The sequence below is a fragment of the Manis javanica genome, chromosome 3 (genome assembly GCF_040802235.1).
Source record: "Manis javanica isolate MJ-LG chromosome 3, MJ_LKY, whole genome shotgun sequence".
In the NCBI taxonomy this organism is placed as follows: Eukaryota; Metazoa; Chordata; class Mammalia; order Pholidota; family Manidae; genus Manis; species Manis javanica.
In genome coordinates, this window is record NC_133158.1 from 3,725,367 (window position 1) to 3,739,519 (window position 14,153).

The window sequence follows — 14,153 nt, forward strand, 5'->3', positions numbered from 1 at the left end:
GCCACACCATCACTGTCTGGCTTCGCCCGGCCAGTTCCCAGCTCTCCCAGCCCTGCTCCTGTGGCTTTGGAGGCAGCCTGGCCTGGTGGTTGTGAACTCTGGCCTGGAATGCAGAGCAGTCCGGGGTGTGAGGCTCTGTTTGGCCACCACCTGGCCGTGTGACAATGGGTGTGTCATTCAGCTTCTCTGGGCTTCGGTCTCCCCTCCTATAAAATGGGGCTGATGGTGGTGCCCCCACAGTAAGGGCTTGGTTGGTGGGAAGCCAGTGAGTTACAGAACAGCAAGTGTTAGTTCAGGGCCCGGTGAGTGGTGGGCACTTGTGTGAGAGCTGGAATTACCGTCCTTCGTTTGATGCTAATCTGAGACAAATTCACATTGTCCACATCCTCTGCAAAGTCCGAATTCACCTGGATCTCCAGGGGACCCCTTCCAGTATTGGTAGGCATATAGGCTGGTGGAAGGCCCTGGAACTGGGAATTTGGGATGCCCTGAACTGGAAGGCCTGGGGCAGAACAAGATGGGGTGGGCAGGGCTTGCCTGCAGCCCTGGGGCCCTGGGCCTGCCCAGCTCTAGGCTGTGGGCAGAGCCAGCCATCCAGGCCACCTCTCATTACCTTCTGGCAGGGCTCTGCGGCCCTGGGCAGGAGTAGCAATTGTCAAGTTTTATTTTGATGCCTGGACAGCGCCCTTGGGCAGCCTGACACCAGCTGGCCACTGCTGGCCACAGATAAAGGTTGAGTTTGTTGGGGAGGAGGTCCTTCCCAGGAGGCTGGACCTCTGAGTGCAGGGTCAAGGGTTCATGATCCTGCAGTCTCCACGGACCCACCTCTGCCCAGGCCCTGGGGGCAGAGGCTACTCTGGGGAGCCTGGGGCTGCTGGCAAAGCCATTGGGGAGCACTGTAGGGCCTCTGGGCACACTGTGAAGCCAGAGTGTGGAGCAGGCAGGCGGAGCTGGGGCCTCCCAGCCGTCTCCCATTCTTGCAGTTCTCCCCTCTTCCCCTCCCCTTAGCCACCCAGGACTTTGAATCATTTGGGAAGATGCTGGCATGACGTCCGTGGGGACAGCTTGGAGTGAGGGTGCCTCAAGGGCGCACCCTGAGCCTGGCCACCCCTGGAGTCCACGCACCCCGGCTGGCTGGACCTGGCCTTCTCTCGCCCTCCCACGTGCACTTGCACTCGCACGCCCTCCTGCCCTGCGGCCCCCACCCCAGACCTCTCCCACACAGGAGTGCCTGCACACTCAGCCAGCCGGCATCCACAGGGCGATGAAGGAGGTACTGGCGACTTCCCACGCCAAGCTTCCTTCTCCTGAAGCAGTGAGAGGGGAGCTGCAGGAGTCAGGCTGTGGGGGAAGAGATCTGTGTGTGACTGAGTGCTTGGGCTCACATGCAGCCATTAGCACAGGCGGGCCACCCCCAGCTACTTAACCACGCACTGCAGCTCCTGAATCTTTTGTGTACATGTGCCCTGACTGCACCTTTCTCCCCATGGAAGAGCTGGGGGGTCTCCAGATCCCCAGAGGGACTCCCAGGCCAGAGCCTGCCAGGCTACAGTGTAGTACTGGGAGCCCCAGTGTCCTGGGCCAACCCCTGCCAGCCTGACTTCAATGAAGCCAGCGTCCCCCACCCCTCCCAGCCCTTTACCACATGGCAGCCCGAGGCCCCAGGGAAGCCAGCAAATATCTGGTGGACTAATGCTGCTGACACCTGTCTGGGCACAGGGGTGCCAGGTGGGAAAGCCAGCGTCCACTAAGGCCCTCACAGTGTGGGGGCCATGGGTGTGGTGGCACAGGGAGTGATTGGGAGGGGAGGACCAACCCCTAGGGGGTGACCATGCAGCCAGGGAAGGAACAAGGACATAGGGGGTCTCAGGCTAAAACTCCGGGCCCCAAGAAAGTCACATGCCAGAACAAGAGCACCAGGGAGCCCAGAGCCCCATAGATGAAGGTGCCAGGGTTGACATGGGTGTATGAGGTGGCCCAGGAGCCCCTGCCCACACCCACACCCTCACCACGAGGCTACTGGTCAGAGTCCCAGCAGCCACTGGTCAAGGCTGAGCAAAGGTCAAAAGGCAAAGACTGGCGGAGGCTCCCTGGACTCACGGCCACGTGTGCCTCTCCTGTGGGCAAGCCTCATGCCCATGCAAAAGGCGGTGACCAGCTGCGGGCACTCCCTGGGGGCAGAAGCTGGGCACTGGGCAGGTGGAGACCTGGGCTCTGTCTCCACCCCTGCACTGCCAGCACCATTACCAGCGGTGAGAGGCACCCTGGCCCCTGCCCTGCTGGCCCCCAGGCGGCGTGCATATGAGTAACACAGTGCATGCCCTCCTTCATCTCTCCAGTAAGGTCTTGCAGCAGGCATTCCTGCCTCCAGGGTTTGCGCCTGAGTTTCTGGGCTGCCTGGCATGGGGAACCCCACAGGGGTATGGGAGGGAAGCAGAGCCCTGGAGGACAGGGACCCAGGCATGCGGTCCCAGGGAGGCAGGAGCCCATCTCTACCTGGAAGAGGAAAGCCAGTGCCAGGCCTCCCGAACCACGTGAGACTCCACCTCCTCTTCTGGCAGGGACACGGGCCAAAGTCCAGGCTGCCATCTGGGCCTGGCCCGAGCAGTCTGACAAAACATCTGCCCTGTTCTGGCTTTTAGAAATGTCCTGGCTGTGCCCTGTCAGAGATAACTGGCAAGCAGAAGTGGCCCCCACAGCATCCGCCCTTTGTGCAGGGAAGGGTCGGTCGGGGACGTCTGCAGGACAGATGGACAAGCTGGGCCCTGGGCTCCCGCCTCAGTCTCCTCCGGCAACTTGTGTGCCCTTGGGTGGGGACTCACCCGAGCCTCAGTCTCCCTGGTCCCTGCCCTGCTGTTCCCCAGGCGGCGTGCATATGAGTAACAGAGGGTATGGGATCAGCACGCCTGCTCTACCCAAGGGCAGGAAGTTAGTTAGGCAGCAATCAGGGGGCTCTCCACGGTGCCTGGGGGAGGCTCCTGGCCAAGGGGTCAGGAGAAGGTGTGGCTGTCAGAACAGCGGGGCCTGCTCATCCTAGTGGAAACTCAGTAAGTACCATTCTCCTTTGTAGAGCAGGACCCTTCAGGAAGTCAGAGGCACGGCAGCGCGAGCCCCCAGCCCCATGGCGCCTGCCCGGCCGTCTCCTCAGGCCTGCCCGTTGTGGGGGGGACCTGTGTAAGCCTTAATTCCACCACCACCCCCTGACGCACACTCGCCACCTGTCTGCACTCGGCCCAGTGGCTGGTTCTCCTCCAGCAGCTTCACCTCACGCCTACGTGCCCTCAGGAAGACTCAGCGCCCTGGGCCCGCTCTCAGCTGCCAAGGTTCCCTCTGAGCAGCGCTCAGCTCAAGCACCTGGCTCGGTGGGGGAGGCTGAGAGTCCCGGCAACCGGAGGCCTGGAAGCCCTTGGGCCGCAGATGTAGGGGACAGTTGGTGGTGCCAGCCCCCCAGGTGAGGCACTACGAGGCAGGCGGGGAGGGGCGGCAGCAGTCACCCAGAGGTGCCCTGGATGGCCCCCACCCTCCCTTCCTCCTGGTGACCCTGCTCACTTTTTTTCAGAGACCTGGGGGCTGAGGGAGGGCATTGGGCTGGCGCTTGGCAGCTGGTCAGGGATGGGTGGGGGAGCAGAAGGACCATCCCCCAAACCCTGGGTGGAGTCGTCCAGGGAGAGAGGATACACTGCCCTGATGACTGAGATCTGCCTAACCTGGTACAAGGGGTTAGGGAAGACATCCTGGAGGAGGTGGTAACTAAACTAGGACCTACCTGAAGACGGAGAAGCAGTTAGCTAGGCATGGTGTGCCAAGCAAAGGGAACAGCGTGGGCAAAAGGCCAGAGGTGAGAATTGCAGGATGTTGTCCGGTAGGAGCTTGGAGAAGTTGCTCTCACTGGAGCTGGGGGTGCTGGCAGGGGCAGGGGGCAGGGGCTGCACCATGCTCGGTCTGATGGCCGTGCGCTGACTCCCTCCTTTCTCCTGAGATCCATGGCCAGTGTCGGGCTGGGAGCGAGGCCTCCTCCACGTTTTAGGAGGATTGTGAGGCTGCTGCGAGGAGAAAGAATGGTTGCGGTGAGAGGTCCTAAGAAAACTGCAGGTGGCCAGACAGAGATACTGGTGGCCTTGGCCAGGGTGGTAGCAGTGGGGACAAGTGAATGGAGAAGTCCAGGACAGGGAAGCGCAGCACTGAGATGGAGCAGAAGGCTGTCCGTGCAGGCCCGCCTGGATCCCTCCCGGGGCTGGGAGCCCCTCCTCCCCTCCCCCTCTCAGGGCAGAGTTCATTTTCCTCCCTTAGTACCACAGCTGTGCCATGCACACCCACACAGCCACCCCACAGTAACTTCTTGGCCACCTGGGGGTGGTAGAGGCTTGCTTGGGGCCTTCTACTCTAGATGCCAGAGGCTTCCTGTGTTATGGAAGGAGGGGGCTTGGGTTCCGGTGCCCACCCTGGGGAGGCCTGGTGCTGCTGGAGTCAGCTGGCCTGAGTCCTCACCCCACTGGTCTAGAGTTGGGGCATAAAGGGCCCTACATGGGGCCCGTATGAGGGCTTAGACCGTGTGCCCCAGCCCTTGACTCAAACGCCACCCCCTATCTGGAAATTCCAGCCATCTTCCTCCCCTCCCTCCACTGCCCTGGAACGAGTGCCTGGTGCCCACAGGCCCTGAGGGACTGGCCGGGAACTGGCTGTGTTTCTAGCCCCAAGGCTCACCATTCCAGCTGCCCGGGCCTGCCTGACAGCCTGGCCACCTGCCTAGCCACTGTGGCCAAAATGGCCACAGCCTGTGCCCACAGAAGCCTGTGGGCAGAGGCAGGGCCCAGGCGTGTGAAGGTGGTGGGGTGGGTAGTAGCCTGAGGGTGAGTCTCGGCTGCCCGGGGAGGCTCCTCCCCTGCAAACTTCTGCCTTTGCCCGCCACAGGCTGCTGGGCGCTGGGGAGGGGGCGTGTGTCTGCCGAGGGAGTTCACAGTCTGGGGGGATGGACATGAACAGCCCAGCTGCCTGTTTCTAGTCTTGGGTACAGGTCTGCGCCCTCTGTACCCAACATTTTAATCCATCCTCAGAGCAGTCCCAAGGTGGGGGGATTTTAGAGATGAGGAGACAGGCTCAGAGAGGGCTGGTACTTGCTCAAGGTCACACAGCCAGTTAGTGTGGAAGCTGCATGGTAGTTCTTCAGTGGTGGGTACGTCAGGGGAGGCCCTGGACTGTGTGGGTGGAGGGGGTAGAGTTGGGGAGAGGCCTCATAAGAAGCAGAGGACCTCCTTGGCTGGGCATCTGGGAGGCTCCCTGGAGGAGGACGTCTTGCATGGGGCCTTGTCAGGTGGTTAAGATCTTGATGGAATGCTGTTCCAGGAGCAAAGCACAGACTGAGCAGAGGTGGGGGCCTCGATGAGCACTGTAGCGGGGTGGGGGGTGGGCTGGCAGCCGTGTCTTGGTGCCCCCAGGGCCTCTCATACCCCTGGAAGACCTGGGGTGGAAGGTGCTGGCTGTGTGGGCACCTCGCTGAAGCTCCGCTGGTTCAACTGGCCCAACCACTTCTCTCCAGGCACTGCCCACTGACCCTGCTCACGGCCCTCACAAGAGTTGTTGGCAAACCCTGGGTGAAGTCTGGGTCAGGAGCCTAGATCCCTGGTCCCGGGGAAAAATAATTAAGGGATCCTGAGCCCCAGACTGCTCTGCCATCTCCTCCAGAAAGCCGGCCCTGATTGTGCCTTCCAACAGAACAATGTCCAAGATACAATTACAGTGTGGTGTGTAGCTCCGTCTGGGGGGGATGAAATTATCCGTGTGATTGCAGGTTCCCCTTGCCTCTGTGAACGTGTCTTCATTTTCCTTTTTTGCTCTGTTTTTCATCAGAGCAGCAATGTGTGTCAGGCCTTTTCTAGGGTTCCGTGTCTCCCTCCCATCTCTCATCCGCCGCCCAGCGCGCCCCCACGGAATTCCCAGAGGTCCCCAGCCAGGGGGCGGGCTGCGGTGCCTTGGCCGACCCTCGCCCCCAGGACCCCGGTCGCGCCATCCGGGACACAGGCGGGCTAAGTCTCCGCCTCTCGCGGACGCAGTCCAAGGCAGGGAGAGGGGGACAGGCCACCGCGCTGCGCCCCAGCCCAGAGGCGGCGCCGGGCCGGCCGCAGGTGGCGGCCGACCCCGGAATAGAGCCGGCCCTTTTATAGCCGGGCCTGTGTCACGCGGCGGGCCGCGCCCCCGCCCCCGGCTCGGAAGGGCTGCCCGGGGCGGGGCCGCCGGCCTGCGGGGGCGCGTGCGCGGCGGCCGGGGCAGGGAGGAGGCGCGGCGGCCGAGCAGGGAGCGGCTGTGCCTGCGGGCCCTCCCCGCCGCCCCGGCCACCCCGGGGGCCGCCCTCCCGGTCAGGGCCGCCCGGAGCCCCGTTTCCCACGGGTCCGGCTGGCCTCCGAGAGCTCCCGCTGCACGGGAGACTGAGGCGCGGGCAGGCGCGGGCCGCGGGCTGCTCGGACCCGCGGGTGTCAGTGCGGGGCCTGGCCTGGAGGAGCGGGTGCTGGTGCGCGTCGGCGCGGGGGTGGTCGGGGCAGAGAGCAGGGACTCGCCCGGGCCTCTCTGCGCCAACGGATCGCTGTTGCCCTGCAACTGCCCGGGCACCACCGACGCCCCTCCAGCCCCCTCCACGCGGCGCGCCTTTGAGGGGCAGGGCTCAGAGGAGCTACAGAGGGACTCAGGCGGGCAGGGCCTGTGAGCGGGCGGCCGGGGCCGGCGGGGGCAGTGCAGGAGCCGCGCGCCCCTGCGAGGACCCCAGGAAAGCCCTGCGCCTCGCCCACCCGAAAGCGCCTTTTCCTTGTCTATCCCAAGTATTCCTCAAGTTTCACCCAAACACAAACGTGCTGAGGACAGAACCCAGGGACTGTTAGCCTGACCTCACGGACTCTGTCTGGCAGTTAACGCCGCTGCAGACTGAGCCTTTCTCTTCCTGCCTCTAGGCCACCCACCAGGCCATCATTACCGTCCTCCCCCGTTCCACAGATTAGGAGGCCAAGGTTAGGTCCCAGGGCAGGGGTGCAGCCGCCTGTGCATCTGGCCCTCCAGCCCCTGGCCTGGCACTTCCCTGCCATGTCGCCCAAGGTCATGGACCTCACCTGCCCCTTCCCCAGGGCCTGAGGCTGCAATCCCTGCCTGTGGCCATCTCGCTCACCTGAGGCATGACTGCCGGTTGGAGCCTGTCCCAACTGCCCTTTCCACACACACTGCCCCCGGCAGGACCCCCCAGTCTCAGCCCCCTCCAGCACTCACCAGGCACACCATCCCTGCTGGCCTGGGCCCCCTGCTCCAGAAACATGAGCCCACTCTCCCTTGGCCAGGCCTGTGCCCTGGAGTCATGGGGATGGTCCTGGCTGCCAAAGCTTCAGGGACAAGGGTGGTGATACAGAGAAGCAGGGACAGAGTGAGTGAGAGTCAGAGAGGCCAGGACAAGGACCAGCTCTTGCAGGGATCCCATGGGGGATTCCATCCAGCCCTCGGCTAGGCCGACCCCAGGGATAGAGGCGGGTCCAGGCCCTTTCCAGGTTGGTGGGCTGAGTCCTAGACTTCCTGCGAGGGCCTGGGGGGCCCCAGGGCTCATGGCCTCTGGGTAGGGTAAGGGCTACAGGGGTCAGGGCTCCAGGGGTGAGAGTCTGGACACTGCCCAGAGCTGCCCTGAAGGGCTCATTTCCGTAGCTGCAAACCTGGAGGAGGAAGGGGAAGTACCACTACTGCGTGGCTGCTGTGGGCCCAGCCCTGCTTGGAGATTTATGCCTCATGTCGTGAGAGGCCATCAAGGGCTCTCCCACGGCTGACAGCCTGTGACTCGGCAATGTGACCATACCTGTACCCCTGGCCAGTATGAGCAGAGCCCTCACCAGGTGTCCACCCTGGCAGGGGTTCCACACACACGATCTCATTCAGCCCCTACATGGGTCTGTCCTCAGCCCTTTTCACAGCTGAGGACGCCTCAAGACCAGAGAGGTGTGGTCTCCTGCCTAGAGTCATACAGTCAGCATGTGACAGCCAAGGCTTGCTCCCAGGCCTCAGCAGGCCCTTCTAAGGTTGGTACTGGATGGGCTATGGGGGCACAGAAGCAAGCTTGTCCAGACCCTGCCCTAGCCCACCCACATCCCTCCTCTGCCCTCGCCAGGGTGCCTGCACAGCCTCTGCTGCTCTCTGAGCACATCACGCTTCTCCTTAGAGCCCGCAGTGGAGAAAGATTGGCTGAGGCCAGGGTGTGCCCCCAGGCCCTAAGCTGCGTGTGAATGATCCTGAGGGCCAGCAAAGTGCTTCCTGGTGGCTGATTTAAATCCTCGCTCCTGCAACATTAGCCCTGCTCTAAAGCAGTGGTTCTCAACAGGGGGTGATCCCCCCCACCGAGGGAGCATTTGGCAGGGTCTAGAGACATTTTAATCTGTCACAGCTTGAATGGGTGTGCTTCCGACCTCTAGCAGGTAGAGACCAGGGAAGCTGCCCAACACCGCAGAATGCACAGGACGGTCCCGCAACAGAACCGTCTGGCCCCAAGGTCAGTAGTGCTGAGACTGAGAACCCCTGATGTCAAACATGGGCTTTGGAGCCAAGCAGACATTGGACTGAATCCTGCCTCTGCCATTACTAGCTGCGTACCCTTGGGAAAGTCTCTTAACTTATCTTAGAGGTTGTCCACTCATCCCTAAAAATGGCACAAATGGTGGCCTTCCCCTTACAGGGTCCTGAGGACTGCCTGGGTGGCACACATCCAATACAAAGCCCAGGGCCTGGCACCAGAGACGTTCCATCAGGGATGGTTCTTCTTTCCATTTCGCAGGGGGAGCCTAGGGCATGGGAGCTAGGGGCTGGTAGCTCCCCAAGGGTCAACCTTTCCTGGTCCTCCCTCCAGAGGTCCTGGCACAGGGGGTCCCTATCATTGATGTTGAGCAAGAGGTAGGGTTGGCCACTGTGGACCTGGAGGGAGGAGCCAGAAGGAAACCTGATCCCAGGTGGGCAAAAGTCACCCGAAGCTCACCTTGCTCACCCTTCCCTGCAGCCCAACCCCAGGGAAGCCATGGCGTGGGGTCAGCCAGGACCAGGACACAAAACACACTAATGAATACAGTCCCCTAGCTTAGGGAAGGGCCATGGGTTCACAGTTGGACACCAGGCAGAAGTGGCATTTGGGTGGCCACACCAAGACAGGCTGGAGATATGGGGGTAGGTGGGAAATGACATTTGGGCCCAGGGAACAGCACGTTCAAAGATATGCACAAGGCCTATTTCCATATGACAGCATGCTGTGGCCAGAGGGGTCCAGCTTAGTGGAAGGAGCCCACCCCATCGGGGTAGGAGACAGGCATCAGAACTGGGAACCTGGGCATTAACTGGATTTCAAACTAGGCCCTTCCTGGGTGGAGGGCACCAGTTCCCCACCCTCCCTGTGGTGGGAAGACTCATTACAATATTCCTCTTTCCAGCCAGGAAAGCTTCCTCCCCACACTTCAAACAGAATTCCGGAATCCACATCTTGGCCAGGGCACTCCATCCCTGGAGGTCTTACCCCCTCCCCCAACCCTGCAACCCACCTGGTCTGGTCCCTTCTCCCCCATCTTCCCCAACCCATCGTTCTCCCACCTGAGCAATATGGCAGCCCCTCTGCGCGCATCTAGCCCTTCTCTTCTCTGGCAGCCCCTCTGGCCTGTCCACGCCCCCAGGAGCCCACTGTATTCTAACAGCTGTTGCACCTGATCCTCGCCATGGTCTCTCTGCCTCGGGGCCCCTGTCAATCCAGGCCTCCTCAGGGATGGCCCCCATTCCATCCTCCCCTCAGCATCATCTGGGAAGAGCTGTTGACGAAGACTCTCCCCTCCCCTCTTCGAGTTCCTGCAGGAGGCCTGGGACCTGGAACTCTCTTCTTTGCCCCTAGAAGATGACATGTCTTAGGATTATTAGCCATCACTTTGGCTTTATGAGCTTCCGGGGCAAGGGAATGGACTCTCTGGGCCCCACTCTATCCCCAGACTTCAGGCCCGGAGGATACCCAGTGAATGAATGAATGAGTTATGCCTGACAACCAAGTCCCAAGTCTGGAGGGGGAGCTCAGGCGCCCGCCAGGGTAGATGCGGAGCTCTGGCCAGTGGGGGCAGCAGAGCGGAAGACTGGAATTTGGGGTAGGGGCTGCTCCCAGGATAGCCCGGCCAGCAGCGCGGGGACAGCTGCAGCCTCCCGCCCTGGAGTCTTCCCAGCTCCTCCCGAGCAAGACCAGGGCCGGCCAGCCAGCCGGCCTGGCGGCGGGCACCGAGCCCGGACGCGTCCGCACTCCAGCCAACAGGAAGAGAAAGAGCGAGGCCTGGCGAGGCTGGCCAGCTGGCGGGTGGGGAGTCCCGGGCGTGGGCGCCGGGAGCCGGGGAACCCCCGCGGGCGCCTCCTCGGGCTCGGGCCGCGGGGCTAGGGTGGGGAGGGCGCACCCCGGGCCTCGGCGCCCTCCTCCGCGGAGCGGACGCCTTTTGAGCGCCGGTGCGCGCTCTCCGGCGGGCCAGGAGTCGTGCGGGAACCGAACGCCCGAACGCGCTGCCGCCCCCCTTCGGGCCGGGCCGGGGGACCCCGCTGGGCCAGCGGGGCGGGGCCCCGGGGGGCGGGGCCGGCCGGCACCTGGGTGAGGTCTCGCCGCCCCACCCCCTCGCACTTCCGTGTGCAGCAGCGCGCAAGCGGGAGGCGGCGGCGCCGGGTCCCCGAGAGTCCCCCGGCTTCGCCCGCCGCGCGCCCGGCGCTCAGGCGGCTTCCCCCGGCCGCCGGGCCCGTCCCGGTCGGCCCACTCCGCCCCGCCGCACGCCCCGGACCGCGCGGAACAGGACCGGGCGCCGCGACCCTGCCCCTGGCCCCGCGCGGAGGTGAGTGCTGGCCGGGAACCCCGAGGGCGCTTCGGCCCCGCAGCGCTCCCGTTCCTGTCCCGAAACCGAGGAACTGAGCGGCGGCCAGCCGGGCCCCCCGCTCCGGGACCGCCGATCCTCTCCCCGCCGCCGCCCGCTCCCCCTTGTCCTCGCCCGTCTGCCCGGCTCCTGGCCGCCCGTGCCCCCAGGGCCCGGGGCCGCCGTCGCGCGCGAGTCCCCGGGCCTCTGACCGACCATCGCCCCCACACTCCCCGCCGCGTCCCGGTCCTTCCCTCGCGGCCGGACCGGCCAGTCCATCGCCCCCACTGCCGCGCCCCCGGGCCGGACTCCGCGCCCACGCCCCCCGTCCCCCAACGCCGGGGCCACGCCAGGCCGCCCGCCTGGCCTCGCCGCCCCTCCGGGGTCCCTGCCCGGCCGGCACGGCGCCTCCGCCCGGCTCTGCCTTCTTTCAGTCCCGGTCTCTCTCCCAGTGTCCCGGCTGGGCGTGGCTCCAGTCTCTACCTCCCCTCCCGCCCCGCCTATGCCTCCCCCCAGAACCCCATTCCCCGGTGGCCCCTTCCAGGTCGCGTCAGTCCCGCCCCCAGCCCCCCAGCCCAGACAGCACCCCCCGCGGGGCCCAGCAGGTGAGGGGAGGGCTGGCGGGCCGGGATGAGAAGCAGGAGGTGGGACCGTCTGAACCGCCCCTTTCCCCCCGCCGACTGCCCCTGTGGGGGAGGAAGGGTTTGGGGAGTGGAGGGATGTCCCCTTCTCTCTGGCCCCTACCCTGCGTGCATGGACCCTGTCCCCTCCATGCTGAGTCGCCAGTATTAGGCGTGTAGGGATTCTGTGTGTAGTATCTCCTCGTGTGTTCTTTGCCTCTTTGTCTGGGACTCAGCCCTGATGTCCTTTCCCACATGTGTGACTTGCCTGTGTGTGTCTTTTGGGTGTCCTGAGCCGTCCATGCTTTCGCAGCTGTGTGCGGACTAAGTCTTGGCATGTCCTTTGTCACCAGGCTCCCCTCTCTGTGTTGGGGGGGTCCTGTGTGTCTTTTTGTGCCTAGAGGGTCTTATGTTGCACATGGGGTGTGTACACTGGCCACGAGCACACTCGAGCTGTTCATTGTGGGAGCCTGTGGTGTTAGTGTCAGCCCACCCGGCTGTGTCTGAGTGTGTGTGTGTGTGTGTGTGTGTGCGCGCGCTCACTTGTTCTTCCTCCGGCTGCCCCTGAGCCGCTGTGACTAGGCTGATCTGGGCCCTGGGGTTTCCTTGTTCCTGCTGTGGACTGAGCTGGGTGTGGTGGGCAGGTTGGGGAGTGTGTGTGTGTGTGTGACTGTGTGAGATGTGAAGGCGTTGGACAGCTGTCTGTACCTGACTGTCGGTGGTGAGGGATCCGCTGTGTGACAGGGCTGGGGGCAGGCTCGCCGCATGAGGGATGACTGGTGGGACACTCACAGTCTGACTGTGTGAAACTGAGTGTGTGCTCTGGGGGCGTCACCGCTCATGGGGAACCGAGAGTGCTTGGCTTGGGAGCCAGAGGGGCACCACAAGGTGCGTGGTGCCCACACCCTGGGGACGGTGACAGCACCGGTCTGAATCAGCGCGGGAGGCTGCGGGTGTGGCCAGGCTCCTGGGATGCGGGCAAGGGCTCTCTCCCTCACCTTCCTCTTCCCCGCCAAGTCAGCAGACCCCAGAGGGCAAGTCTCGAGGCTTTTGTGGTATTGTGACCAAGGCCTAGGGCTCTGGGCAGGAAGGACTTGGCCTTCGTACTTGACCTTCCGAGGCTCGGTTTCCTTATCTACAGAATGGAGAAAGTTGTGTCACTAGGGGTCCTGTGTCAGAGGTCCTTTAGCACAAGCTTGGACCGTGCTCAGAGCTCAGCGTCTGCTTAGTCCTATTTAGTGACCTCTCACTGGCCCTCCTCCCAACTGCAGGGTCCCTATTCTCCTGGAAGGTGGGGCTAATAAAGGCCCTGAGAGTCCCCAACCCTGTTTCCTGCCTACCATGTCATGTGGCCGTTGCCCCCTCTCATCCCTTTGACCAGACTGCTTGTGGATGGGTAGACAGCGACAGACCCCCCACCCCAGCATCCAACCTCAGCAGCGATGGGGGGAGAGAAGAAGTGGGGGCTGAGGGTGATTCCAAGCTGTGGTTGTAGGGTACTGACACCATTTAGCTGGCACAGCTAATTGGAATTTAAATTAAAATTAGAATCTACTTAAGGTACAGACAGAAAGATACAACCTCAGGATGCCTCAGCCTCCAGGGAGTGGTGACAGGGGTCTGCAGCTGGAGGAGGGACTCACGTCTGGGGAGGGGACTCTTGTGGAAGCCTGGCCTGGCTGCAGAAAAAGTGCTCAGGACTTTCAGGTAGGAGACCTGGGATACCTTGCTGCCTTTGCCACTCATTCCTTCTAGGACCTCTCTGGGCCTCAGTTTTTTCAGCTGTGTAATGGGCATGACAGTCATACAAGAATCACCTGGGTCCAGCGCAGGAGCTGGAACCCCACATCACTGGAGCCTCGGAACCCCCAGGGTGATGTGTTCCCCATTTTAAAGACAAGACAAACTAAGGCTCAGAGGAATTGCCCCAGGACTCCCAAGGTCTCCCAAGCCACAGGGCAAGCTCTTACCGACAGCAGGGTCAGGGACAGCTTTCTTGCGCCGTCTGTACCCGGGAAACATTCCAAGGGCTGAGACACGGTGTTCTGACCCCTGTCATGGGGTGGACACTCAGCCAGCGCCCTGGGAGAGTTGGGCCCGACACCCTGTCTCAGAGAACAGAAAGCCAGGCCCAAAGAGGCTGAGGGCTCAGGCCCAGGAGGCCGAGCCAGGCCTGGGCTGCTTTGCTGGGCTGACTGCTGGGGGAGCCTGCCTGGGGTGCCTCCCAACTCAGCTTTTCTCTTATTCCTGCAGGTCTGCTGGGAACTGGCCCAGGTGAGGGTGGCAGGCCTACTTCTCCCGGTGGTTTTCGTGTGGTCGTGGCCGCAGGAGCAAGGACTCAGGGCAAGGGGGAGCTGGGAGCCCCAGGTAAGACTTGGTCTTAGGTGGGCAGGGTGCTGGGTGGCCCTCGCCGTGGGCTCCTCCCCTCCTGCCCTGGGACTCAGTAGAGTGGGGGGCAGGGCAGGTAGAATTCTTGGTCTGGCTGTGGGGCTGGGGCCCAAAGGGCTCCCTTCCTGGCACTGGTTCTGGAACTGGCCTGTGGCCCAGGGACCGTGGAGCTCAGAGGCTTGGGGCCCACTGGTGGTTTGGGGCAAGAAGTGGTGGCGCTTTGTTGGCCGGTTAGAAGGCCGTGTGTGAACCGAGTGTGGAGGTCGATGTATCAGCTTTTCCA

At 63.2% G+C, this 14,153-nt stretch overlaps 1 protein-coding gene across 4 annotated transcripts in view; it reads left to right on the top strand.

Moving 5' to 3' along the window:
- The first annotated feature begins 3,430 nt into the window (after positions 1 to 3,430).
- Positions 3,431 to 14,153, top strand: part of PRKCD (protein kinase C delta) — a 32,851-nt gene continuing 22,128 nt past the window's right edge. The window contains exons 1-2 of one of the 4 annotated variants that reach the window (XM_036994852.2): positions 3,431 to 3,451; positions 13,736 to 13,849. The gene's annotated coding sequence lies outside the window, so the exon portion shown is untranslated. Of the gene's footprint in view, positions 3,452 to 3,712; positions 3,839 to 10,627; positions 10,845 to 13,170; positions 13,190 to 13,735; positions 13,850 to 14,153 lie in introns of those variants that run through there. The other 3 variants (XM_017678257.3, XM_036994850.2, XM_017678251.3) reach the window with 3 other exon arrangements.